General features: G+C 41.1%; 1 long non-coding RNA gene across 1 annotated transcript in view; it reads left to right on the forward strand.

The window, feature by feature from the left end:
- The first annotated feature begins 4,213 nt into the window (after positions 1-4,213).
- Positions 4,214-27,562, forward strand: part of LOC129011761 (uncharacterized) — a 176,960-nt gene continuing 153,611 nt past the window's right edge. The window contains exons 1-2 of the long non-coding RNA XR_008493429.2: positions 4,214-4,325; positions 7,688-7,831. This is a non-coding gene — a long non-coding RNA (uncharacterized LOC129011761). The remainder of the gene's footprint in view (positions 4,326-7,687; positions 7,832-27,562) is intronic.

Raw genomic sequence — 27,562 nt, forward strand, 5'->3', positions numbered from 1 at the left:
CCTCCATCCTTTTATTTTGAGCCTATGTGTGTCTCTGCATGTGAGATGGGTTTCCTGAATACAGCACACTGATGGGTCTCGAGTCTTTATCCAATTTGCCAGTCTGTGTCTTTTAATTGGAGCATTTAGTCCATTTACATTTAAAGTTAATATTGTTATGTGTGAATTTGATCCTGTCATTATGATGTTAGCTGGTTATTTTGCTCATTAGTTGATGCAGTCTCTTCCTAGTCTCGATGGTCTTTACATTTTGGCATGATTTTGCAGTGGCTGGTACCGGTTGTGCCTTTCCATGTTTAGCACTTCCTTCAGGAGCTCTTTTAGGGCAGGCCTGGTGGTGACAAAATCTCTCAGCATTTGCTTGTCTGTAAAGTATTTTATTTCTCCTTCACTTTTGAAGCTTAGTTTGGCTGGATATGAAATTCTGGGTTGAAAATTCTTTTCTTTAAGAATGTTGAATATTGGCCCCCACTCTCTTCTGGCTTGTAGGGTTTCTGCCGAGAGATCCACTGTTAGTCTGATGGGCTTCCCTTTGATGGTAACCCGACCTTTCTCTCTGGCTGCCCTTAACATTTTTTCCTTCATTTCAACTTTGGTGAATCTGACAATTATGTGTCTTGGAGTTGCTCTTCTCGAGGAGTATCTTTGTGGCATTCTCTGTATTTCCTGAATCTGAATGTTGGCCTGCCTTGCTAGATTGGGGAAGTTCTCCTGGATAATATCCTGCAGAGTGTTTTCCAACTTGGTTCCATTCTCCCCGTCACTTTCAGGTACACCAATCAGATGTAGATTTGGTCTTTTCACATAGTCCCACATTTCTTGGAGGCTTTGCTCGTTTCTTTTTATTCTTTTTTCTCTAAACTTCCCTTCTTGCTTCATTTCATTCATTTCATCTTCCAGGGCTGATACCCTGTCTTCCATTTGATCGCATCGGCTCCTGAGGCTTCTGCATTCTTCACGTAGTTCTCGAGCCTTGGTTTTCAGCTCCATCAGCTCCTTTAAGAACTTCTCTGTATTGGTTATTCTAGTTATACATTCTTCTAAATTTTTTTCAAAGTTTTCAACTTCTTTGCCTTTGGTTTGAATATCCTCTCGTAGCTCGGAGTAATTTGATCGTCTGAAGCCTTCTTCTCTTAGCTCGTCAAAGTCATTCTCCGTCCAGCTTTGTTCCGTTGCTGGTGAGGAACTGCGTTCCTTTGGAGGAGGAGAGGCGCTCTGCTTTTTAGAGTTTCCAGTTTTTCTGCTCTGTTTTTTCCCCATCTTTGTGGTTTTATCTACTTTTGGTCTTTGATGATGGTGATGTACAGATGGGTTTTTGGTGTGGATGTCCTTTCTGTTAGTTTTCCTTCTAACAGACAGGACCCTCAGCTGCAGGTCTGTTGGAGTACCTGGCCGGCCGTGTGAGGTGTCAGTCTGCCCCTGCTGGGGGATGCCTCCCAGTTAGGCTGCTCGGGGGTCAGGGGTCAGGGACCCACTTGAGGAGGCAGTCAGCCCGTTCTCAGATCTCCAGCTGCGTGCTGGGAGAACCACTGCTCTCCTCACAGCTGTCAGACAGGGACATTTAAGTCTGCAGAGGTTACCGCTGTCTTTTTGTTTGCCTGTGCCCTGCCCCCAGAGGTGGAGCCTACAGAGGCAGGCAGGCCTCCTTGAGCTGTGGTGGGCTCCACCCAGTTCAAGCTTCTGGGCTGCTTTGTTTACCTAAGGGAGCCTGGGCAATGGCGGGCGCCCCTCCCCCAGCCTCGCTGCCGACTTGCTGTTTGATCTCAGACTGCTGTGCTAGCAATCAGCGGGACTCCGTGGGCATAGGACCGTCTGAGCCAGGTGCGGGCTATAATCTCCTGGGGCACCGTTTCCTAAGCCTGTCGGAAAAGCACAGTATTCGGGTGGGAGTGGCCCGATTTTCCAGGTGCCGTCTGTCACCCCTGGAAAGGGAACTCCCTGACCCCTTGTGCTTCCCAAGTGAGGCAATGGCTCGCCCCTGCTTCGGCTGGCGCAAGGTGCGCTCACCCACTGACCTGCGCCCACTGTCTGGCACTCCCTAGTGAGATGAACACGGTACCTCAGATGGAAATGCAGAAATCACCCGTCTTCTGCGTCGCTCACGCTGGGAGCTGTAGACGGGAGCTCTTCCTATTCGGCCATCTTGGCTCCTCCTCTCTGTTCTACTTCTTGTTTGGCTAAAGAGCTTGTGAGAGGATCTCACACAGGCATGACACTGGAGGTCTTTTTCTGCCTCATTCTCCACAAGGTCTCGATCTTGCTTCTTTTTATCCTCCTTAAGTCTCCTCCGTTTTCTCTCTTTTTCTTCCCCTGGAACCTGCTTCTCTCCTTTCTCTTTTTCCGCTTTCTGTCCTTGTGTTTGTCATGATCTTATTTGCCTTCGAAGAGGCTGGAGTCGTGCCCTGAGCTGCCCGTTGAGAGTTCGGTGACTTCATTCCCTCCTACTTTGAGGACCAGCCTCCAGGGCTTCTCTACATACTCTTCATAGAGGTGTTTGTCCAACTTGCGCTCCTTGTGCTTCTTGCCCCTGTCCAACTGGCCGCGGTGCTCGCCCCCAGAGCCAAGAGCAGGCACACAGCGCAGTTTCTGGTCCAGGCCAGGCCAGCGCAGGGCGGGAGTGGCCCCTTAGAGGCCCTGCGAGCCAGGAGGCAAGGGGGCGGCGCGAGGCCCTTCTCGACCCATGTGAATTTAAGAAGAGTTTTTTCTAATTCCGTGAAAAACGATGTTGGTAATTTGATAGGAATAGCACTGAATCTGTAAATTGCTTTGGGCAGTATGCCCATTTTAGCAACATTGATTCTTCTCATTCATGAGCATGTAATGTTTTTCCATTTGTTTTTGTTGTCTCTGATTTCTTTCAGCAGTGTTTTGTAACTCTTGTTGGAGAGATTGTTCACCTCTGTGATTAGCTGTATTCCTAGGTATTTTATTCTTTTTGTGGCTCTTGTGAATAGAATTGTATTCTTTTAGTATTATTATTATTATACACCATCCTTCTGCAGCATAGAATTGAATTTTTGATTTGGCCCTCAGCTTGGATGTTTTTGATGTATAGAAATACTACTGATTTTTGTGTGTTGATTTTGTATCCTGAAATTTTACTGAAGTTGTTTATCAATTCTAGGAGGCTTTGGGCAGAAGCTGTGGGGATTTCTAGGTATAGAATCATATTGTCTATGAAGAGAGATCATTCAACTTACTCTTTCCCTATTTGGATTCCTTTTATTTCTTCCTCTTGCCTGATTGCTTTGGCTGTGACTTCCAGTATTATATTGAATAGGAGTCATGAGAGTGGGGATCCTTCTCTTGTTTCAGTTCTCAGGAGAATGCTTCCAGCTTTTGCCTGTTCAGTATGATGTTGGCTGTGGGTTTGTCATAGATGGAGACCTGAATTGTCAGGTCCTAGTGGATACCTGAATTATCCTAGTTAATATAATGCTTAATTTGAAATCTGATTCTTTGTTCTTCCCCAATTCTTATTAATGATTTAATATCTTCTCTACCTTATCTTACATATTTTGAACTACATTTGAATAACTACATTGCATTCATTTTTTGTACTAATGTTTACATTGTTTCTCTTCTCTTTGAGTTCTACAGACTTATCTCTAGCTTTTATACATAATTTTTACATAATATTAATATTAAGATGTGATTTACAGTGTACTCTCTTCCTAAAATTATTCATTTTACCATATTTTGTGGTTTCAAAGAGCTTTCAGTTTTATTTTTGCCTCCTCTTTCCCTTCCTCCTCCTCTTCCTCTTTCTTCCTTTACAATCCAGAAGTCTTCTTCTTCTTCTTCTTTTTTTTTTTTCACCTGTTATACCGTGAATTCAGTTAATAGACTCCAGCAGCTCAGGCTCCTTTTCATTGGTTCTTACAAAGTGTGCTTCTCTGGGTGGAACAGGCTGCAGCTTCAGGTTTCTCTTTAGCTTCCCTCTTTATGCTGGTTATTTTCCTTCACACACTTTCAGGAAATCATCTTGGCTCTTAGAGTGCTTAATATGCCCAATATGCATGTTAATTCTCTTGGCAAGAATCTTGCCCTTAACTTGTTTGTTTACAATGATGCCAACAGCACGCTAGGTAACTTTGTAGACTCTTTTAGTTTTGCCATGGTGACATTTGTGGGGCATTTCTTTTTGGACAGTACCCATTCCCTTGGTGTTACATTATCGCCTTTCTTGTAGATATGCACTTATGTTGCCAAAGGTACAACTCCATTTTCTCAAAGGCCTAGGGGACCTCAGCAGTTGCCTCTCTTCTTTCCTCTGTGTTCGTCATTTTATCAAATTACTGGAAACTGGGAGTTGAGGCCAAAAGGTACTTTCCTCTTCTTAAAAGTAAGCTGAGTGTTGTTTCTCTTCTCCTTGCCTGGAATTGTGCTATTTCCTGCATTCTTCTTCTTCTGGGACTCGAATTCTAACCATTAGACTTGCTTCTTGTTTTCTTTGGCTTTTGCCTTTATTGATGTCTCCCTTCTTCACCTTTCTCCCCATCTCCTTTGCTTCTCTTTCTTTCCCTTCATTTTTTTCTTCCTTTTTTGGGGAAACTTCAAGGTTCTCTCTTCTAAGGAAACATTTATTTACCTTCTATCTGTTGTTTTTGGATCATGCCAAACCATCATTTGAGTTTTGTTTTCTCTCACGTTCCCTCCTGAAATCCATCCTGTTAATCCTCCCTGCCATTCCACTCCTCACAATCCCATCCCATTCTCTTCTCCCTGTTCCCTTCTCTTACACTCAGAAAAGTTCTGTGCACTTTTTGGGGCATGTTACCTGTTTTGTTTTTTTCTTCTGTGTTTTCATTCTGAGCCCTTAGAGCTGGCCCAGCAAACCTGCCTGGGCTTAGCAGTAAACCTGTGTCCTTTTTTATTACAAAGAGCAGACACATCTCCATAACGAAGACATTCTCACGAGGAATGCATGTGTGTCGGGGGGGATGTGTGTGTGTTTCTGTATCAACTTTAATCTTTTGCTGACTCGAAAAGTCAAACCAAGTTAAAGAAAATCATAAAACAGCCTCAAACTGACAGGTTTGATATTCCCTCTTTCTTCAGGTCTATATTATATATTTTCTTATTCCAATCAAATGTTTACTGTTATTTTTACTGAAACTGTTACTGCAACAAAAATATCTTTTTATTACTGTACTGTACACTTTAAAGTGGCTAAGACGGTCAATTGAATATTTTTAATTTTTTTTTTTTTTTTAGACAGGGTCTCAGTCTGTCATCCAGACTGGAGTGCAATGGTGTGAACACAGCTCACTGCAGCCTTGACCTCCCAGGCTGACGTGTTCCTCCCGCCTCAGCTTCCTGAGTAGCTGGGACTACAGGCGTGCACCATCACGCCCAGCTATTTTTTTTTTTTTTTTTTAATTTCAGTGCAGATGAGGTCTCACTATATTGCCCATGCTGGTCTCAAACTCCTGAGCTCAAGTGATCCTCCTGCCTCAGCCTCCCAAAGTGCTAGGATTACAGGCATAAGCCAGCACTCCTGACCTTCAGTTGAGTTATATGTGCTTTTTACCACAAAAAAATTTTAATTGAGGCCACAATATTTTCCATCTCCGTAGGTATGTTCTTAAGGAGAATGAATTGCATTCTGAATCATTAGGAATGTTTTCCAAAAGCACTTATCGTTTTCTCTTAATACTCTATCCAAAATAAATGTTTTTTCTCCTGATAATATGAATCACCCACTAAATCCTTTGCTTCCTAAGATTTGAATTGTAAAGGTTCTTGTATGAAGAAAAAGCAAAATAAGTGTTTGTTGGATGAATGAGGAAACCTTAATTTATCTCATGCCAGTTGTAATAATAATTAATATCTTCATCACCACTACTATTACATCATATTTACCGCAACAGCTAACATGTATTGGCACTTGCTATGTGCCAGGGAATAACCTTTCAGAGATATTATCTAATCATAGCAGCTGTATGTAACTTTGTTTTTCTTTAAAGTAACTTGATTTGGATTTCAAGATCTCATTCTATCAAGGTTGTAGCTGCTTTTATCTCAGACACTCCTGGGTTGTTTTTGAGTTTGTTTTTGGGTTGTTTTTCTAAGTTTCAGGGTAGCGACAGACACTTTTTTTTAACCAATATAACTGCCCCCACCCCAACTCCTTTATTTACAGACTCTTGACACCATATTGAGCAGCGAAGTGCCCGCTGACTATTCCTTTTCTTTGCCTTCTTTGCAGCTGGGGTAACCAATTCTGGCCAGTGAGACATAAGAAGAAGTCAGCTGAAAATTTCTAGCAAAGCTTTTGATTTCAGATGGCTTGATGCTAGCTCCTCCCTCCCTCTTCCTTCTTCCTGCTTTGATCTCAGATATGATCCCTGGAGCTGGGGCAGCAATCTTATGGCCATGCAGGAAAAGCCAAAAATTACCAACACATTGCTGAACTATAGAACCAATTTGTGTAACCGTCTGTTTTTTGGACATCTTATTATGTGAGAGAAATAAAGGTCTCTTTCTAAAGTCATTAGAATTGTCTTTTATGCTACTTGCAGCTGAATGTATTCTTAAGTAATACATGAGAGTTATAGAGTGCCATGGGTGTGATGGTTCTATTTTGTATTAGGGTCACTATTATCCCATCTGGTCCTTCATTACCATTCCACACAGGTCATCACTGAGGTGTCTTGTATGGAATGATTGTTGTAAGCCCTGCAACCTTCTATTCTAGATCTTTGCTATGATGGTGTTGATGGCAAGGGTCCCATCTGTTTCTGTGCCACTCAGGGATACGAGGATATTTTCAAGGCTGGCTATGGCTCTGTGGTGGACTGTTACAATGATGGCTTAACCACACCTTTAGGTATTCATGCCTTTTATAGTCCTCCCCACACTGACTCTAGACTTGGTCTCATGACTTACTTTGGCTGATGGGTCATTAGCAAACAGTGCAAGTAGAGGCTTAGTAAGGTGCTTGTCCATTGGGACTGGTCTGCTTGGAATGTTCCCAGCCACCATAGTATGAGAAACCCAAGCCCTACAGTGAAGCCAGTAGAAGAAAACTGAGGCACTCCAGTTGACTCCCAACTGAGCAACCAGCCAACCACTACCAGCAACTGCCACCTATGCAAGTAAGCCATCGTGGGTAGTCCAACCTAGTTGAGCCTCCAAATGACTCCAGCCTCAGGTGAACCATATGGAGCAGGCATCTGAGCCCGGGCAATTCACAGAATCATAAGAGGTAATAAAATGCTTGATGACTTAAGCCACTAAGGTTTGGGGTATTTTGTTTCACAGTAATAGCTAACACGAAAAGGCCTCTTCTTCTTAGGTACAAAATGATTTAGAGAGTCACAGTGTTATAATGAATAGTACAGCTATACAATTATTAAAATAGATAAATATTTACTTTTGCATTTTTGCTGCAAGTCCTATATATATAAAAATATATATATATATTTTGTGCATATGAAACACAAGAAACCTGATACATTGATAAGCCATTTCAAAACACTATATTTTCTATTCTTTTCCACTTAGCATTTATATAGTGCTCATTATCACAGAATATAGGGGCTTTACAATATTATTATTTAGCATTTATTTAACACTTTTTGTGTTCAGTGTATACTACAAATTATTTTACTTTAAAATCATTTAAATTTTAAAAGTACTTTAAAATCATTTAAATTTTAAAATTATGTCTAACTCTCTGCAGAGGAGAAAATATATAATGGAGCCTGAAGATGTAGTTGTATTGCTTCAGTCTCATGATAAAACTTGAGTGGATGAGGAGTCGCTTCTTATGAACGAGCAAAGAAAGTGGTTACTTGAGAGGGAATCTACTCCTAATGAAGATCCTGTGAGTATTGTTAAAATGACAACAAAGGATTTAAATATTACATAAATGTTGTTGATAAAGCAGCTGCAGGGCTTGAGAACATTGACTCCAATATTTAAAGAAGTTCAACTGTAGGTAAAATGCTATCAAACAGCATTGCATGCTACAGAGAAATCTTTCATGAAAGGAAGACTCATTTGATGTGGCAAACCTCATTATTTTTTCATTTGAAGAAATTGCCACAGTCATCCCAACCTTCAGCAACCACCCGCTGATGAGTCAGCATCCATCAACACGGAGGCAAAACCCTCCACTAGCAAAAAGAGTACCACTCACTGAAGGCTCAGATGGTGATGACCATTAGCATTTTTTAGCAATAAATTAGTATAAAACTAAAATATGTTCATTGTTGTTTCAGATATAATGCTATTGTACACTTAATAGATTATAGTATAGTGTAAATGTAACTTTTATATGCACTGGGATACCAAAATATTTGGGTGACTCACTTTACTGAGAGATTAACTTTATTGTGGTGGTCTGGAATGGACCCCACAATATCTTTGAGGTATGCCTGTAGTGAAATATCCCAGCACTGTGTCAGTCAACAATGACAACAGTCATGGGCATTGATGAAGTTCAAGAATTGTGTATTCCGTGAATATGCCTTCTGAGCTCCTCTCCTCTTAACAAACCCTCTAGAGTGGCTCCCATGGCGCTTCCTGTTAATGTGGCAAAACAGCATTTCAGCATGGCTGAGGGAGCTCTAACAAAGATGTCCTGAAAGCATGGTCCTGCACGTGCCCTGTTTGGGAAACCTGAGGGAAGCCTTAAGGCTACAGTTAATTAGGAATGAATTTTTTAAATCAATGGTTAGGAGTAATGGACTTTACTGTTAACGTTTTTTGAAGAATGAATATTAAGATTATGATTATTATCAAGAGTTTTAAATGACATAATAAAATGCTTGTAAAATTATCTCAAGTGTTAACTGCAAAGTACAAACGTGTATTGAAGTGTGATCTCAACTTTGTAAGTATAGACACAAATATTTATGGAGATCTGCATGGGAGATTGAAAGGAAATATGCCAGAATCTTTACAGTGATTATTTCTAGAAATGGGATTATGAAGGATTGCTTTTATATCCTTGTTCTTTTAAAATGTTCCATAAGTAGGTGTTACTCCTAGAATTATAAAAAGTTATGTATTTTTCTTTAGAGACTTTATTGGTTGGATTTTGTTTGAAGAGTTATACATTTGTACGATTCAAATATCAAAATGCTTTAACAGGGTAAACATTGAGAGGTCTTACTGAGGATGGAGGCAGGACGTGACTCAGGAGGCAGGACTCAATCAACTTCAGAGGCAGGGCCCAGACACTGGACCAAATTGAGGACTAACTAAAACAGGGAGGAGGTGGAAGCACCTTTCCATAAGACACACCTACCAGTGTGCCATGTCAGTTTACCATTGCCATGGCAACAACCGGAAGTTACCACCCCTTTCCATGGCAACAACCCAACCACCCAGACGTTACCATCCTTTTTCTAGAAATGTCTGCATAATCTTCCCCTTAGTTTGCACATAATTAAAAATGGGTATAAATATGACTGCAGCACTGCCTCTGAGCAGCTATTCTGGGCACACTGCCTATGGGGTAGGCCTACTCTGCAGGGAGCAGTACTGCTGCTGCTGCTGTACACTGTTGGTTCAGTAAAAGTTGCTAATACCACTGGTTTGCCCTTGAATCCTTTCCTGGGGGAAACCACGGACCTTCCCAGGCTAAGCCACAATTTGGGGGCTGCGTCATCACCTCTACTCTGGTTTTCATCTCCTCCACTTCTCTATGAACAACTACTCATTTAGTTTCCTCTGCATTCTTCCTGAGTTCTTTTTGCAGATACACGCAAATATGAAAGCATGTTGTTATCCTCTCCCCTTTCTCACACAAAAACAACGTTACATATACTGCCTTGATCCATGGGCTGTAGAATGGATGTAGTATTAGCAGATGTATTAGTCAGTTCTCACATTGCTTTAAAGAAATACTTGAGACTAGATATTTTATACATAAAAGAGGTTTAATTGGCTTGGGGTTCTGCAGGCTGTACAGGAAATACGATGCTGGCATCTGCATGACTTGGAGAGGCCTCAGGAAATTTACAATAATGGCAGAAGGTGAAGGGGGAGAGAGGTGTCTCACATGGCAGGAGCAGCAAGAGCAAAGGGAGAGGTGTCACACACTTTTAGACAATGAGATCTCATGAGAACCCACTCACTGTCACCAGAACAGCACGAAGGGGATGGTGCTAAACCATTCATGAGAAACATCTCCATGATCCAATCACCTTGCATCAGGCTCTGCTTCAAACACTGGGAATTACAATTCAACATGAGATATGGGTGGGGACACAGATCCAAACCACCTCAACAGGCATGAAAACAACATTAATTTCTTTGTACATCTCCATCAGAGCTCGTAAGTGACCAGATATATTGTCAATGAGCAGTAATGTTTGGAAAAAAGCAATGTTTTTCTGAGCAGTAGTTCTCAATAGTGGGCTTAAAATATTCAGTAAACCATGTTTTAAACAAATGTGCTGTCATCTGGACTTTATTTTCCCCTTTTCAGAGCACAAGTAGAGTAGATTTAGTGTCATTCCTAAGGACCCTAGGATTTTCAGAATTGTTAATGAGCATTGGCTTCAACTTTTAAAGTCTCCAGTCACATTAGCCCCTAACAAGAGAGTCAGCCTCTCCTTTCAAGTTTTAAAGCCAAGCATTGTCTTCTCTCTAGCTATGGAAGTCCTAGATGGCATCTTCTTCCAATCCAAGGCTGTTTTGTCTCCATTGAAAATTTGTTAGTATAGCTACCTTCATCAATGATCTTAGCTAGATCTTCTGGATAGCTTGTTGCAGCTTCCCCATCAGCACTTGCTGCTTCACTTTGCACTTTTATGTTATGGAGAAAACTTTATTCCTTAAACCTCACAAACCAACTCGTCCAGCTATCAGTTTTTCTTCTACAGCTTCCTTACCCTTCTCAGCCTTCATTCATTGAAGCTTAATTATTTCTAGCTTTTGACTTAAAGTGGGAGACTTGTACCTCTTCCTTTCACCTGAATACTTAGAGGTCATTGTAGGGGCTATTAATTGGCCTAATTTTAATATCATTGTGTCTCAGGGAATAGGGAGGCCCAAGGAGGGGGAGAGATGGGGGAATGATGGTCAGTGGAGCAGTCAGAACAAAAATAACATTTATCAATTAAGTTCATTGTCTTATATAGGTGTAGCTCATGGCACCCCAAAACAATCATAATAGTAACATCAAAGATCACTGCTCTCAGATCAACAAAACAGATATAGTAATAATTAAAATGTTTGAAATATTTCAAACTTTGAAATTTGAATATTGTGAGAATTACCAAAATGTGACACAGAGACACAAAGTGAGCGATATACTCGCTCAACGCAGGATCAACACAAACCTTCAATTTGTAAAAATGCTGTAGTATCAAATATTTGTGTTGCTGGTAAAACTTGGAATGGAGAGGAAAGACAAGAGGATGTCAAGAGGTGGTCTTTGTTTAATGAGTTATTCATAAGCACACTTATTATGTAGCTCTTCCAGTACTACAGTGGGGTGTGTGTGGGGGTGTGTGTGTGTGTATTTTGCATGTTGGTCCATTTTTTTTACAAATGAAATATATAAACATATTGAAACGAAGTTTAGCAAGAAGTCACACAGTCTTGTAGTTAGGTTATAGAAGATTTAAAGTTGAAAGACTTGCATCTGAATTCTGGTTCTGACTCTTAAAACGGTCTTTTTTTCAAAACTCTCTGTAGGGGTAAGGGGAGGCCCTGTAGCCCACCCAACTCCAAACTAAAGAGTCTGAACTAGATTTGGTAGATGTGTCTTTATTTATATTTATATATATTTTGTTAACAGGGCTATAGCATGATTGAAATAAGATTCAGCAGAGACTAATTTGGCAATGATCTGGCAGATGGAATGGAGAAAAGAGAGACAGAGACAGCAGACTTGGGAGTAGTCCAAGGGAATGAAGGAGGGAATGGAAAAAGGAGACTGTGAAGGAAGAACTGATGGGGTTTGAAAATTGCTTTAATGCTAGGGGCAAGGAAGATGGAAATAAATTAGCAAAAAGACCTATATTTAAAAGAGCAGGTGGTGAGGGATTAATTTGGAAGTGGGAAAGGGCAAATAATGAGTTTAGTTTCAAACAAGCTGAGCTTCAAATGCAATATATACACAAAGAAAGAAAGAGGAGTAGCAAGATGAGATGGGCAAGAAAAGTTAAATATATGGGTAAAAGAATTCAGATGCTAGACCAGAACTGGGGGCAGCATGAGAGACACATGGTAAGGATGTTCCCAAGATGGTCTGGCAAAGGTTCTCTTTGGATCCATAAGGCAACAGAAAACACAGATTATTTAATGAAATTGAAACAATAAGCAGAATATTGAGGAGTGACACCAAATTTGACTGAAAGCTCCATTCTAAAGAGATGAATAATTCTTAATGTGAGACGGGGGGTTTATGATGTATCAACTTAAGAAGTAATAGAATCTAAAGCCTTTGTCTTCAAGTGGGGACTCCAGGAAACACCCAGCAGTTGATGAAATCAGAAAATTTTTATATCATCCCAAAGGAAACTAAGATACAAAAGATTGAGATACACTGCCCCTGCTGACTGTGAACAACCTTTAAAATCTGCCCTTGGCTTTGGAAATGCTTTGAATGAATTTGCTGTGAGTTGCTTAAGAAGAGGCAGAGGGCGGAGTTTGAAACTAGAATTGTTAGGAAGAAATGAATTGGATTACAGAGATAGAGAAGATGCATTCTCATTCTAACGCCCAAATATATTAGGTCTTTAGGTAACTGAATAGACAAGAAAAAAAACAAATAGCAAAAGCATAGACTGCAGTTTCCCCTTGAGGTGGTAGCCTACATGAAGCAGTTGAGAGAAGCATGAAAAGTAGTTTCTTACAAGAACTTTAATCAGTCTTTGATTATCCACATTGGTCTATGTACCTTGCAGATTAACCTTGGAAGTTACCTTGTTTTCTTCTAGCTGGCTACCTCACATTGACAGTTCCAAAGAGTATACACCCATTTTCATTTAAGAATATATAAAAACACATTAAAAATTATTCCATGAAAATAATTCATAATTGTTTGCTTTCCAAAATCCAGTGTGAAGAGATTTTTAAATCATCTGATAATTTAGGAAGATCTATATTAATACAGTGTTTCAATAATATCTTGAAAATCAGATTGAATGACTTCCTGGAGTGAAACATTCCCAGTCCTAAATCATTCTCTGGGAAGGCAGAGATATTTGAACAGCTGTATATCATTTTTTTTTTGTCTCATTATATACAACTCTTTGTATTTTCCATGTCCCCAGGTCAAAGACCACTAGAGACACAAAGTTGGTTTATTGATGGAATTGGGTCAGTTGGCTCATTGTGATGAAGGAGAACTCACATCACGAGGCACCATGGGGCATCTCAGTAAGAGGATGTTGAAAAGATCTTATTATAGGCCTGGGACATGTTTAGGAGATTTTAGGGAGCGTTCAAGGCTGCTGTCAGGAAGGAGGGACTATTCCACGGTTGACATTTTTACATTGCAGGTGAGAAGAACAATGCAAGGCTAACATTGTAATTGTCAAAGCAGCAGCAGTCATTAGGCCCGAATAGGGGATGTTTGGATGGTTTTGTGGCTTGGACAATATTCTTGTTTTGTCTTGGTAGATCAGAGTGACTGAATGGCCTTGAATGACATTGGTATCCTGTGCTGTGAAATAGCTTATGTTAAATGGATGAACACCATGGCCTAGCTGTGAGTGGCGAGCCAGCTCGTAGCAACACTGGGGCCTCGCTGATAGTACGGGCCCTGCTCTCCACTAACTGAGGCTGCTTTTCTCTTAGTATGAGCTCTCCCCAAATGCTGCTACTTTCCAGTTTCTCAGCAATTAGCACCATGGGTGTTTATTCATCCACCAAGTTTCTATTAAGGACCTCCTGTGTGCTAAAGCTATAATAGTAGGCAAAACAGATATAGATCTCTTAAAATTAGAGACAGTGAGTAGAAGAAAGAGGGAAATTCATTAATTTTTAAAAATCCAAATATTTCATTACAAGCTGAGAGAGTTATTATGAAGGAAATATAGAAAGAGTTCTCAGAAGCTGTACCTATTCTAAAGAGTCAAAAAATGATGTTTGAGCAGAAATCCAAAGGATAGGTGAGGGTTGGTCAGGTGAAGAAGGTGGGGAGGGAGGGTGGGAAAGGCATTCTGGGTAGACTGAATGGTCTACCATTCAGAATGCAAAGACCCTGAGGCAGAGAGGCTTTGGAGAAACCCAAAGAAGGCCAGTATGGCTGGCTCCCTACTCATCTCTAAGCTATTTCCAAGTCTTCTCTTGGACCAAACAGTATTTATTATAATATTCAGCATTTTAAACAATGAATTTAAAAACCCAATGGGTTGTTTGAAAGCCAATTAGCTTTAGCTGAAGAAAAGCCACCATGATGGCATATAAGAGTTAATACAGTTTCCAGAAGCAATGGTCTTAGCCTCTGAGAACTCATCAAAACCTTTAATGTTCCAATTTGAACCTAGAACCTTGGTGTTTTCACACTGAATGCTTGGACCATTCCTGCTCTTCTCCCCTAATTTTAAAATTACTTTCTTGTATTCTATGTCTTTCCTTAATTCCCTAGCCCCCCTGAGGGTGGAGTTCTATCCTATTCCTCTTCACATGCCCCCCAGCACCTTGGCATTTAGTTGGTTTTGTTGGTTTAACTAACATTTATTGAGTAATGTACCTATTTACACTCCACACTAGGAAACAAACTCTAAAAGGATGGATCTGTCCTCAGAAAGTTTAGAGTTGTGCAAGAAACTAACCCACCATCTGATAAAAGTGAAATCCAACTTTTTGGCCACCTTATCAAATTATTCAACATAAATTTCCGTATGGCTCCTCCCATGATAAAATAATTTTTATTTTACACTTCAAGGAAACTATTTTTAATACTATTTTCTATTTTTTTCAAAATGAAGTTTGACGATTACAAGATGTTGTTACTGTTGTTAAAACCAAGTGGCTTAATTGTGATCCCATTTGCAATTGATGTTTTCACCTTAGGGTATTTGAAAATGAGGTGTGTTTCCTTTTATGTTTTCAATGTCAGCCCCTTGTAATGGTTGTATGAGCACAAGACTGAGAATTAGGAGCCCTTCATTCTGTCCCTGACTCACCAGGTTACCCAACTTAACCTCATCTCATCTGTGAAATGGGGATAATAATACTTACCTCCCTCACTGGGGTATCATGAGTATTAATTAGTGTTTGTCAAGTGCTTTGAGATCTTCAGATGAAAGGCTCCGTGGAAGCTCAGTATAAAGTACTATTCTATAAATCTCCCCCACCCCCCACTTTCACCTGAACAGTGATTACCAATTATAGCCAGCTCTAAAAGGCGCTAATGCCGCATTCAGACACGACAAGGCAAGTTTTATTGGTCCATTAGGACATGTCTATTTGAGGGAATTAGTTTTGTGAAAATGGTTATTATGCCAAGGGCTTTTATTTTAGGCAATCGTTGCTCTTAATAGTTAATAGTTAAATATTAAGCCATTTGGAAAGACTGGTTTCACGTTTTGATTGGAAGGACAAGCCTTCATGCCATGCCATTTACATCTAAAGAAGCTTAGGCATGTGGTGTGGGAGAACCTACTTCCCATAAAATGAAATTATATTTATATGGAAGCCAACTTTGGTTTCTGAGAAACCAGCTGGATGGTGAAGACAATACTATCCACTTAATTAGAAAAGGAAGAAGTGACTCCCACATATAATTTTCTGGATTCTAATTTCAAAGTATTCATAACCCATGAAAGATTAATTCTGTCATTAGAACCACATTTCATACGTGGCAGCAAGCTAAATCAGTTCATGGTAACTTTTTTTAAAAAAAAACTCTTAGCAAGCTAATGTTCGACGGCAGAAAGGGGGCATGGACTCTTAAACAGCTGATTGTTGGATTGAAATAACGTATGTTCTTTGAATAATCAAAGCACTATTAATTTATCCTGTTCCAGGTTTGTTTTTTTTGTTTTTTTTTTTTATCTACTATCAGAGATTTTCCTGGTTCAAAAGTAATTGATTATTTCCTCAGAAAGCAGGGTATTAGCTAGATGAGACCATTTCAGAAGCTAATTGAGTTGTTACAATGAAGATCTTATTGAGACGTCAGGTGACATATTCATATTTTCATGACTACAAATTTCTTTTTAAAAATTTGACTTTTCCTTAAAAAGTCAATTTCCTCAATCACTGCAGAATTGTGTTTTTAAAAAATTTGAAAGGCAAGACAGAAGAGTGACAAAATTTTACCATTATTTTTTCATATAGAAAGTAATAAACTAGTTTCTGATCATATAGATCACAAGGCGACTTATCTTCATGAAATTAATTCATGTCATGTTCATAAACACTATATGACCTCATTTAGATTCATTCCCACTTTGTGATAATTTAGGTGTAAAGAGCAGTAAAGCCACCATTGTTTTACCCGTGAAGACAGTGCTCCTTAAGTAAATTCACTGTGTAAACAAGGGAAACGGGCTTTCTTTACTTAAGAGTGAGGTCTAACATTGTCCAGGGCCTGAGAAACCAGTTAGTGGCATTGTGGGCATACAAAGAGCATGTCAATTACAGATGATTCTTATCTATCTATTAACATACCTAGCAGTCCCCGGCTAAAACTTATAATCCCGTTATCCTGATCATAATTTTGCTGTTTGTTTACTAACACAAACACATATCTTTTTTAAAAAATCACAGATTTAAGTGATCTAATGAGCTTTCTTCTATGTTTATTTTATTATTCTAAAAATATTTTCATTAACACTGAAAATCATTTATTCATTCATTCAACAAACACTACCCCAACTGAGAATGCCATTGTCCTTGACTGGGAGGTGGGAGGGTAGAAAGACATTTTTAAAAAATGTTGGCCAGGCATGGTGGATCACACCTGTAATCCCAGCCCTTTGGAAGGGCAAGGCGAGTGGATTGCTTGAGCCCAAGAGTTCAAGCAGCCTGGGCAACACAGTGAGACCTCATCTCTACTAAAAATAAAAATTAAAAAATTAGCCAGTTTTGGTGGTGCACGCCTGTGGTCCCAACTCCTAGGGAGGCTGAAGTGGGAGGATTGTTTGAGTCCAGGAGATCAAGGCTGCAGTGAGCTATGATCGTGCCACTGCAGCCTGGGTGACAAAGCAAGACCCTGTCTCCAAATAATAAATATTTTTAAATTGTTGTGTAGTGTGACATAGAAAGGAGAATCTTATTTATTCTGGCAAATTATAGGGAGGGCAGATGGTGGAAAGGATGATGCCAGGCTGCATCTTCTGAGAAAACAGTGAGGAGTTGTGAGAGGTGGGGAGGGGGCAGGCAGGAATGGAGGGGTAGCTGGCATGCCCCGGGGTGGGCAGACTGAGAAGCAGGGCAGGCTCTGGTCAGCAGTGGCCTTACTATTCATGCTAAACAAGTTTGATTTTATCCCAAACATGATTTGACATTGTTGGAGGGTGTTAGTAGTGGGACGTGACCAGATTTAAGTTTAAAAGTTCTCTTGGGGGCCAGGCGCGGTGGCTCATGCCTGTAATCCCACCACTTTGGGAGGCCAAGGCGGGGGCTCACAAGGTCAGGAGATAGAGACCATTCTAGCCGACATGGTGAAACCACATCTCTAATAAAAATACAAAAATTAGCTGGGCGTGGTGGCCCGCGCCTGTAATCCCAGCTACTTGGGAGGCTGAAGCAGGAGAATGGCTTGAACCCTGGAGGCGGAGGTTGCAGTGAGCCGAGATCGTGCCACTGCATTCCAGCCTGGCAACAGAGCGAGACTCCATCTCAAAAAAAAAAATATCTCTTGGGAAGCCCTGCTCCTTTCCAGACCTGGCTTATCATCAAAACCACTAAAAAACACAAATAAAAGCAAAAACCCTTTTAAAATTTCTTTACAAAGAGTGAAAACACAAAAAACCAGAATCATATAAAAAAGGAAAGGCAAATGATTCCTTGTTTCCTTCACACTTTCACTAACTTAAAAAGGTTGTCTATCACTTTTTTAAAAGTTTTCTTCCAGTCTTTATGCAGATTCAAGCAAATATGACTATGAAATCTTTTCACCAAGCATAGTAATCCTGTTATCCCAGCACTTTGGGAACCAAGGTGAGAGGATTGCTTGAGGTTAGAATTTTGAGACCAGCCTGGGCAACATAATGAGAGCCCATCTCTACAAATAATAATAATAATAATAAAAAGTTTTAAAAATTATCTGGGTGTTCTGGACTCCCCAAGGCTAGCAGCCTCCACTCAGGTTCTCTCATCCTGGGGTGAGGCTTCCCGTGGCCTGGACTGCTCCATTCACCTGTAGGTTTGTGTGAAATGCAACCTCAGGAGGGTCAAGACCCCCACAGGGAGGCCACAGCGGGGCAGCTGGTGCCCCAGGTCCTCACCCAGACTGTGCTGGGTCTGCTCTGTTGTGGGTTTGGGGTCCACGTCTCCTACAAGCCACTGCTTCCTCCAGGGCTCTCAGCCTCCCACCCCTCATCTTCCGTCCTGCGGTGGACCTGATGCCTGGTGGCCACTGCCCGGCTCGGCTCCTTACTCCAGTCATACCCTTGAGCCTTCTCAAGCCACCCACAGTGGGAGATTCCAACTCATGTGGAGTTTTCGGTTGTTGCGGGAGGTTGGGTGTTTTCAAACATTAAAGACGTTTTGAGTAAATAAATTTGCTTGTTATAAACCACCCCCTCAAAAAAAAAAATTAGCTGGGTGTGATGGCACATGCCTGTAGGCCCAGCTACTTGGGAGGCGAGGCAGGAAAATAGCTTGAGCTCAGGAGTTCAAGGCTACAGTGAGCTATGATTGTGCCACTCCAGCCTGGGCAACAGAGTGAGGGCTTGTCAGGAAGGAAGGAAAGAGAGAGAGAGAGAGAGAAAGGAAAAAGAAAAAGTCTTATTTTCCTTTTCTTAACCTGAAGACAGCATGTTATAGTTATCGTTCTGCACCTTGCTTTTTTTTTTTTTTTTTTTGAAACAAGGGTCTTGCTATACTGCCCAGGCTGGTCTCAAATTCCTGGGCTCCAGCAGTCCACCCACCTCAGCCTCCTGAGCAGCTGGAATTACAGGTCCGGGCCATGGCAGCCATCTGCTTTTTGGAATTGTTATGGAAGGGCTCAACTGGGGAGTCTTTATCTGCACAAGGCTCCTTGCTGACAATGATAATCAGATGGAAATACAGGCCTACGCGACGGATTGAAAGAATATAAGTTTGGAAGCAAGAGCCCAGTTCAAAAGCAGTAGGAGTGGAAAGAAAGCCACATTTCCAGGGATATTAGGATCCTTGGTAAGATAAATTCCTATTGTAATTAGGCTAAAATCTCCAACGTATTCAAACGAGGTATTTTCTATTCCTGGTAAGTCAAGTTTCACTCCTGTAGCCCCCTAAACAAGGAAAGGGTAGGTGCTGCTGAGGGAAGAAGGAGGTGTGGGGTAAGGGGATACTGGCTCGGTGGAGAACGTGTAAGCAGGCAGAAGCTTCTGCTCTACTCTCCTCAGGGTGACAAGGAGGGACTGGGTTTGATCCCTAGGGGGTCCCTCGGTAATCCTGTGGGGAAACAGGAAGGCACCTCGTATTCTCTGGGGGCCTGCAGAGAGATGCTTAGGTTAGCTGAGCTGCCTGGCAAGCCTCCTAGAAGGTTACAGCACTAGGTGTGGGAGGTCCTTGACCTGGAAGTCTTCCGGGCGGACCTTCTACAACAGAGCCCAATGGGGATCAGCGCCATGCCTCAGGACTGCCATGGCATCAGAGGACTGAGGTGGCTCCTCCACAGGATGGGCTTCTGGGCCCAGGCTGAGCCACTGAGCGCCCAGTGCCAACACTAGGCATGGGGTCAGGATAAAGATCTGGACTGTTAGACCCAAGCCCCCTGCTCTTCCCCAAACCCTTGATACACACGCCGAGCTGCCATCTTGGACAGGGGCCAAGGAAGGGACAACAAATCTGAAAAAGTCAGGATTTATCCAACGAGACAAATGACCTTAAACATATGTTTAAGTTAGTGGGTTAGGCCGAGTTTACGTGTATTGCCAACAATGATGAGCAGGTGATTATAACAAGGAAAAAAAGCAATTTTTTGTTTACATATCTAACTGTAAGAAATACACATGCAACTCCACTGCACTACTATTTAAGTTTTTTTTAAATAATATATTAGATTTTAGACTTCTCCCAAGACCAGAACATTCAAAGATGGCTAAAATAATCTTGCTCAAGGCCCAGAAAAGCTCTACTAAAATATGCAGGTCAGAGAAGAATTGAGCCAATTACAGATATGTTTATTGGCCTCATATTTTAAAGGTGAAAATTAGGAAGGCTCTTAAAGAGTTATGAGGCCAGTGGTAGGACTTGTTTTAGAATTGCCACTCACGAGTTCTGGCTTTCTCTACTTAAGACTATTCTCTTTTTACATATCAGTTTTGTGGTTTCTTTGGCATACTTTTGTATTTTACTATGAAAGCATGGAAAAAGTTGTGTCATTAATAGAGCTTTGCAAGTAGCAATCACTATGGATCTCTCAACCCCCGGGCCACTGGAGAATTGAGCAGCCTAAATCTCTGCAGTCTGGCTGGAGACTTTGCTGCATTGCTGATGATACATGTTGATCAATAATTGTTTTCCAAAAAATAAAGTTTTTATTTGTGTACTATAAAAATCATTGTTCTTTTAAGGCTGAAAGAATCCCTGCCCTCAAAAAGGACATGAGTCCTTGGTAGAAAAAAAACCGATCCCTGAGAAAATTCGCCTTCAGCATAGCTGGTTTCCTAGATACACATTTTCCCTTTGAATGTGATAGCCACAGTGGCAAAGCTTCCAGACAAGGGTCCAGTTACCACTTCCATACCACTGAAAAAAGTAGTTGGATGTGCAGCATTCATATGTGCACACAGCTTATTGTGTTAATTGAGGCATAAAACACAGTATGAAGAATTGACAAAAATTTTTTTCTTGGGGTCCTAACATGTTTGTGTGGTCCAAAATTTATCAGCAATTGAGATGTACCGTGTAAAGAGTTGACATACATTATTTGATCACAAAACCATGTGGTTCTTAGGTAAATGGCTTAATTGGATAGCATTTTTAAATTATGTGTAATTGTAAGACTTGGTGTTACATAATTTGGTTGCTGTTGCTCTTCATTAAAGACTTTTGATAGTAATATAAGCCTTGCGTACTTGGTGATGCCAAAGGCTTTAACCATTAGATGTAAGTATTATTACAGCAATAAAACATGTCCGTATTCCTCCTGGTATAGATGTTATGCTTTTTTAAAAAAAGAAAAAATGTTTAGAAGCTTTTTTGTAAATAAAAGAAAATAAAAACCATTTAAAATAACATTTTTACTATAGGACAGATAATTCAGAGAAAAACAGTTATGAATTAAAACATTTCAAGTGAAGAAGTCAAGAATTTACTATTGAGAAAAAAAGAAAGCTTAACCAGACTGATTCAATGTATTACTTATAATTGTTTGATTCTGATGTCATTCTTTCCATACAGGTAGTTTTATGTTTGGAGTTCTTTTGGGGAAGAATTTATGCCTTATTTCTCAAATCTTCTGGCCCTGAGATCTTCTTTCACCTTAGATTCAATCTTTCCTGCCTTTTCTAAAAAGAAAAGCTTTCACACATGCTAAGACTTCATTTTCAATTTTTATACTGGTAAAGCAAAGGAAAAATAAACAAACAAAATTTCAGCTATTTAAAGTAAGTGAAATCTGTTCAGATGTTTTGAAAGTTAACTAAGAAAATGTTAGGGGAAATTTCACATGGGTAGCATTTCAGGGACTTCTCTTAGCTTTTCAGTTTTCACAATGGATGTCTCTTTTTCAGTCTACCTTTGGAGGCATTTGGGTGGAAATGGGGAGAAACTGAGTTACTTGTCAAAATTATTCCATGCAAGAAAATGTGGTGTTTTGGGGTCTCAGTATTAACCATTTGGGCAGAGACCCACTAATTGTACAAGGAAATGGATGAAGTACTTGCCAATGGTCTTTGTATGAGGCTGATTCATATCATGATAAATATTTACCGAGTGCCTATTATTTGCCAGGCACTGGGAATTCTGATGGGATTTTACTCAGAATCATGCATGTTTAGTTCATATTTGATGAATCAGAAAGCAGGTTTTAAACCATGTGATGGTTAATATTGAGTGTCAACTTGATTGTATTGAAGGATGCCAAGTACTGTCCCTGAGTGTGTCTGTGAGGGTGTTGCCAAAGGAGATCAACATCTGAATCAGTGGACTGGGAAAGGCAGACCCACCCTCAATCTGGGTGGGCACCATCTAATCAGCTCCCAGCACAGCCAGACTAAAAGCAGTCAGAAGAACGTGGAAAGACTAGACTGGCTAAGTCTCCTGGCCTACATCTTTCTCCCGTGCTGGATGCTTCCTGCCCTCATACATCGGACTCCAAGTTCTTCAGGTTTTGGACTCTTGAACTTTCACCAGTGATTTGCCAGGGGCTCTCGGGACTTCAGACACAGACTAAAGTCTGCACTATTCGCTTGCCTGATTTTGAGGTTTTGGGACTTGGATTGGCTTTCTGGCTCCTCAGCTTGCAGACGGCCTATTTAGGGACCTCCCCTTGTGATGGTGTGAGTCAATTCTCCTAATAAATGCCCCTTCATATGTACATCTATCCTATTAGTCCTGTCCTCTTAGAGAACCTAATACAAACCAGAAGCATCAATTCTCTTCTAATCTTTGGGGAAAAGAAATCTGTCTTATTTTTAAAAGTATAGCTAGTAAAACAAATTTTCATCTCTTTTTTTAGTTCACGCAGTCAGCAGGATGATAGTAGGAAAGGCATTTACTTACTGTGGACCTTGGGTTTCTCATCTAAAATTAGGGAATTAATTAGAACAAAAGATTTCGAAGTGGTTCTCAAACTGTCATGTGCATTGGAGTCGCCTGGAGGGTTTGTTGAAACACTAATTTCTGGACCCCACCCCCAGATTTTCTGATTCAGTAGGTCTAGGGTGGGGCTGAGAATTTGTTTTTCTAACAGGTTCCCAGGTGATGCCCATCTGGGATCACACTTTGAAAACCACTGGTCTAGGGTACTTTGATCTACCCGTAACTCCTGACCTTCAGTGTTTAACGATATATGATCTTTTCCATTAAACTTTCTCAAAAGATTTTTCTTATGATAATTTCATCTAAGACTGCACAGACTAGCACCTAGAACGTTTATTCAGTAACCCCTCATCCCAATGTAGATTTCCAAAATTTGGACACTGTGAGAATTAAGAGCAATTCCTTTACATCCAAGAATGCATGAAAGTGATCTTCATTTCTGGATTCATGCCTTATTTATTTACAAGTAAGTGATAACCAGCTCTGCTCTGCTGAAACTTTCAGCCGCTTTCACTCCCCCCTTTTCTTCCTGGCAGATCTTGAGTCTTTGCCGGGAGGAAAAGGAGAATACCTTCTTGGCATGTAAAGTCAGGCACAAACATTGATGAGTGGAAGTGTAAATAAAGTTGTGGTCAAGTTGTTGAGCTTTTCTATAATCAAGCAGGTTCTGAAAAATCTGTGGGATCTACATAAAGATGTTTTAATGTCTGTGTAGGGGGTGGTAACTCTAAAATAAACTGTTTTTTTTTTTTTTTTTTTTTTTTTTGAGACGGAGTCTTGCTCTGTTGCCCAGGCTGGAGTAAAGCAGGGCGGCCTCAGCTCACTGAAACCTCTGCCTCTGGGGTTCAAGCAATTCTCATGCCTCAGCCTCCCAAGTAGCTGGGACTACAGTCACAGGCCACCACGCCTGGCTAATTTTTTTGTATTTTTAGTGAAGACGGGATGTTACCATGTTGCCCAGGCTGGTCTCCTGAGCTCAGGCAATCTGCCCACCTCGGCCACCTCCCAAAGTGCTAAGATTGCAGGCACGAGCCACCACGCCCAACCTAAAATGAACTCTGACACAGGCCACAGATAAGAAGAAATTGAAGGAATCATTGTGACCAGGTCAATGTCCTTTGGCTTCTTGTTTTTTTTTTCCCCCATCTGATTTTCATCCTTATGTAAATTTTTCCCATATCGAGCCACAATCTCCTTGATCCAAATCTTGCATGAAAGTCTTTGGCTGTCCCCATTGATGGCCCAAAAGGATCTTGAACCCTGGGCAAATGGCAATGACCTGCTCTTGGCCACCTGGATCAGGTCAAGTTGGGCTTAGACTTTGGATAAGGTAGACGCAGTGGAGCCTGCTCATACCTCCAACACATCCAAAGTTGCTGTGGGTCTTCTGGTCAGCCCACATCTGGCTACATCTGTCATGTTCAATTTTATACTATTCTAAGTTTTCATTATGGTACATATTTATCAACAACAACAACATACATGATACTGATATTTGCATCTTATGTTACTATTTTGCATTTAAATGGTGGTAGGAAAATGGTCTTCCCTTAGGGTGATAGGCTCATAAGATTAGAAATAATTTATTCTGGGATTTTCAACCTTATTCAAGAGCATCACAGTTCAGAGGGTGCCTTTGGGGCCACCAGGGATGGAAGTACGGAGCTGGTTAGACAGATCCCCTCAATTAGCTTGGCTTTCATCTTTTTTATATATTAGGGTTCTACATAGGATTTTGTTTAAAAGACATTTAGCAGCTTTAAAAAGTGCAGTTTGAGGCCAAGCTCACACCTGTAATCCCACCATTTTAGGAGACCAAGCTGGGAGGATCATTTGAGGCCAAGAGTTTGAAACCAGCCTGGGCAGCATAGCAAGACCCCATCTCTACAAAAAATTTTCAAAAAAGTAGGGCATGGTAGCACACACCTGTAGTCCTAGCTACTCAGGAGGCTGAGGTGGGAAGATCACCTGATCCCAGGAGTTCAAGGCTGCAGTAAGCTATGATGGTGCCACTGTGCTCTAGCCTGAGCAACAGAGTGAGATCCTGTCTCCAAAAAAAAAAAAATACTCCTGTTTGAAAACCATCAATTTAGTCTAACCCCCCACTGTGCAATTGCGAAAACGGAGACTTGGATGTTAGTCTAAGGTCATGCAGTTAGAATTAGCTGGGTGCAAGGTGTGGTCTCTACAAGTTCAGGTGATTTGTTTTTCACATGTCTGTCTGCAGGCCACAGGGGGTGACTAACATTCATTTTTAAATGCTCACATTATTTATTTATTTATTTTTATTAACTTTTTGTGAATTGTATTCTCTGATGACTGGCATCTTTATAAGAGTAAAGAGAGGGAGATTCAGACAGACACAGAGAGATGCAGAGAATTTTGTTCACCTAAAATTAGCCATTTTAAAGTGCCTAATTGTGTGGCATTTAGTAAATTCACAATGTTATGCAAACAACACTTCTTTCTCTCTCTCTTTCTCTTTTTTTTTTTTTTTTTTGGAAATGGAGTTTCACTCTTGTTTGGCCAGGCTGGAGTACAGTGGCATGATCTTGGCTTATTGCAACCTCCACCTCCAGGGTTCAGGCAATTCTCCTGTCTCAGCCTCCCGAGTAGCTGAGATTACAGGCGTGTGCCACCATGCCAGCTAATTTTTGTATTTTTGGTAGGGATTGGGTTTCACCATGTTGGTCAGGCTGGTCTCGAACTCCTGACCTCAGGTGATCCACCTACCTCGGCCTCCCAAAGTTCTGGGATCACAGGCATGAGCCACCACGCCTCGCTAAGCATCACCTCTTTGTTGTTCCAGAACACTTTAGTCACCCCAAAAGAAAAGAGTTCCCATGAATCAATGACACTCCATTCTTTAAGCCACTCTAGCCCCTGGCAACCACAAATCTGCTTTCTGTCTCTGTGGATTTACATGTTCTAGATGTTTCTTATAAATGAAATCGTATGATATGTGGTCTTTTGTGTCTGGCTTCTCTCATTCAGCATAATGTTTTCTAGGTTCATTCACATCATAGCACGTTAGTACTTCTTTCCTTTTTATGATTGAATAATATTCCATTGTATGGATATACCACATTTGTTTATTGTAGTTTCTTTATTTTCATTTTCTCTTCTAAGCCACCCTATTCTTGTTCCTGGAAGCAGGTTGCCTACATGATTGAATCCATGGGGGTGGGAACAAATAAGGATGACAGCTAAATAACTACACTCAAGGCCTTCTTTTCAATTCTCCAGGGCTCACTGTTGGTCCCATTAGCAATCAGCTTGGTACTGACCTTGAATCAGTCACTTGATCTCCCTGTCCCTCAATTTCCTCAGCTACAAAGTAGGCTTGATGACTGCCTGCTACCCATCCCACAGGGAATAACGAGTTAATGCTCATTAAAAGCTTTCAGCTTCTTAGATGTTAGGCACCATATATTGTAGATAAGTACAATGTAGCAATCTAATAAGCATCCTCTGAGAGTTCAGTTTGTTTTTCCTAATTATCTTTTTTAAAAATGACAAACCTCAGCAAATTTTCCCAGGCATGCAGGGTGTACCCTTTCTCTTTCCAGAACATGCCTTACTCTTGGGCACAGTGGGGGTATGCTCTCAGGGCTACCTGAAAGGGGTCTTTTCTCTGCTTGCTCCAGCACATTACCTGCTCATCAATTCTAGAATCAATGTAGGGTGTTAAAGATGACTGAGCAGCCACCATATGCCAAATGTAAGACAATTGGGTCTACGATCTCATTAGATTCTTATGGCAGCCGTGTGATACAGATGTTACTCCAATCTGAATATGAAGCCACGGAAGCCCAGTGGGATTATGTGACTCGTGCAAAGTTCCAAAGCCAGGAACAACAGGAGGTAGGACTCAGTCCTGCTTGTGTAACATCTTCACACTCTGTGCTGCTTCACTTTCAGAATGGACTGGTGGCATTACTGAGAAGGTTTTGAGTGGTCATATTGGACTCTGTGCATCTGAAAGGTCTTGGTAGAATAGTGAGATGGAATGGAAGAAGTAAACACACTGATTTGAATGGGACACCCCGTAAATTCATGTCCGCTCAGAACCTCAGAATGTGACCTTATTTGGAATGAGGATCTTTGCAGATGTAGTTGGTTAAGATGAGGTCACTTAATCTCCGTGTGCCTCAGTTTCCTCAGCTATAAAGTAGGCTTGATGACTGCCTGCTACCCATAAGGGTAGGCCCTAAGTCCAATGACTGGCGTCTTTTTTTTTTTTACTTCGAGACAGGGTTTCGCTCTGTAGCCCAGGATAGAGTGCAGTGGTGTGATCTCCACTCACTGCAAGCTCCGCCTCCTGGGTTCACGCAATTCTCCTGCCTCAGCCTCCCGAGTAGCTGGGACTACAGACGCCTGCCACCGTGCCTGGCTAATTTTTTGTATTTTTAGTAGAGACGGGGTTTCACCGTGTTAGCCAGGATGGTCTCGATCTCCTGACCTCGTGATCCACCCACCTCAGCCTCCCAAAGTGCTGGGATTACAGGCGTGAGCCACCATGCCCGGCCGACTGGTGTCTTTTTAAGAGAAAGTAGAGGGAGATTCAGATGTACACAGAGGGAAGAAGGCAGAGGTGGGAGTAATAAAGCTGCAAGCCAAGGAATGCCAAAGATTGCCAGAAACCACCAGAAGCTAAGAAGAGGCAAAGAAAGAATCTGCCTTAGAACCTTTGGAGGAAGCAAGGCCCCGCCAGAGCCTTGAT

Source organism: Pongo pygmaeus, chromosome 14 (assembly GCF_028885625.2).
Source record: "Pongo pygmaeus isolate AG05252 chromosome 14, NHGRI_mPonPyg2-v2.0_pri, whole genome shotgun sequence".
NCBI lineage: Eukaryota > Metazoa > Chordata > Mammalia > Primates > Hominidae > Pongo > Pongo pygmaeus.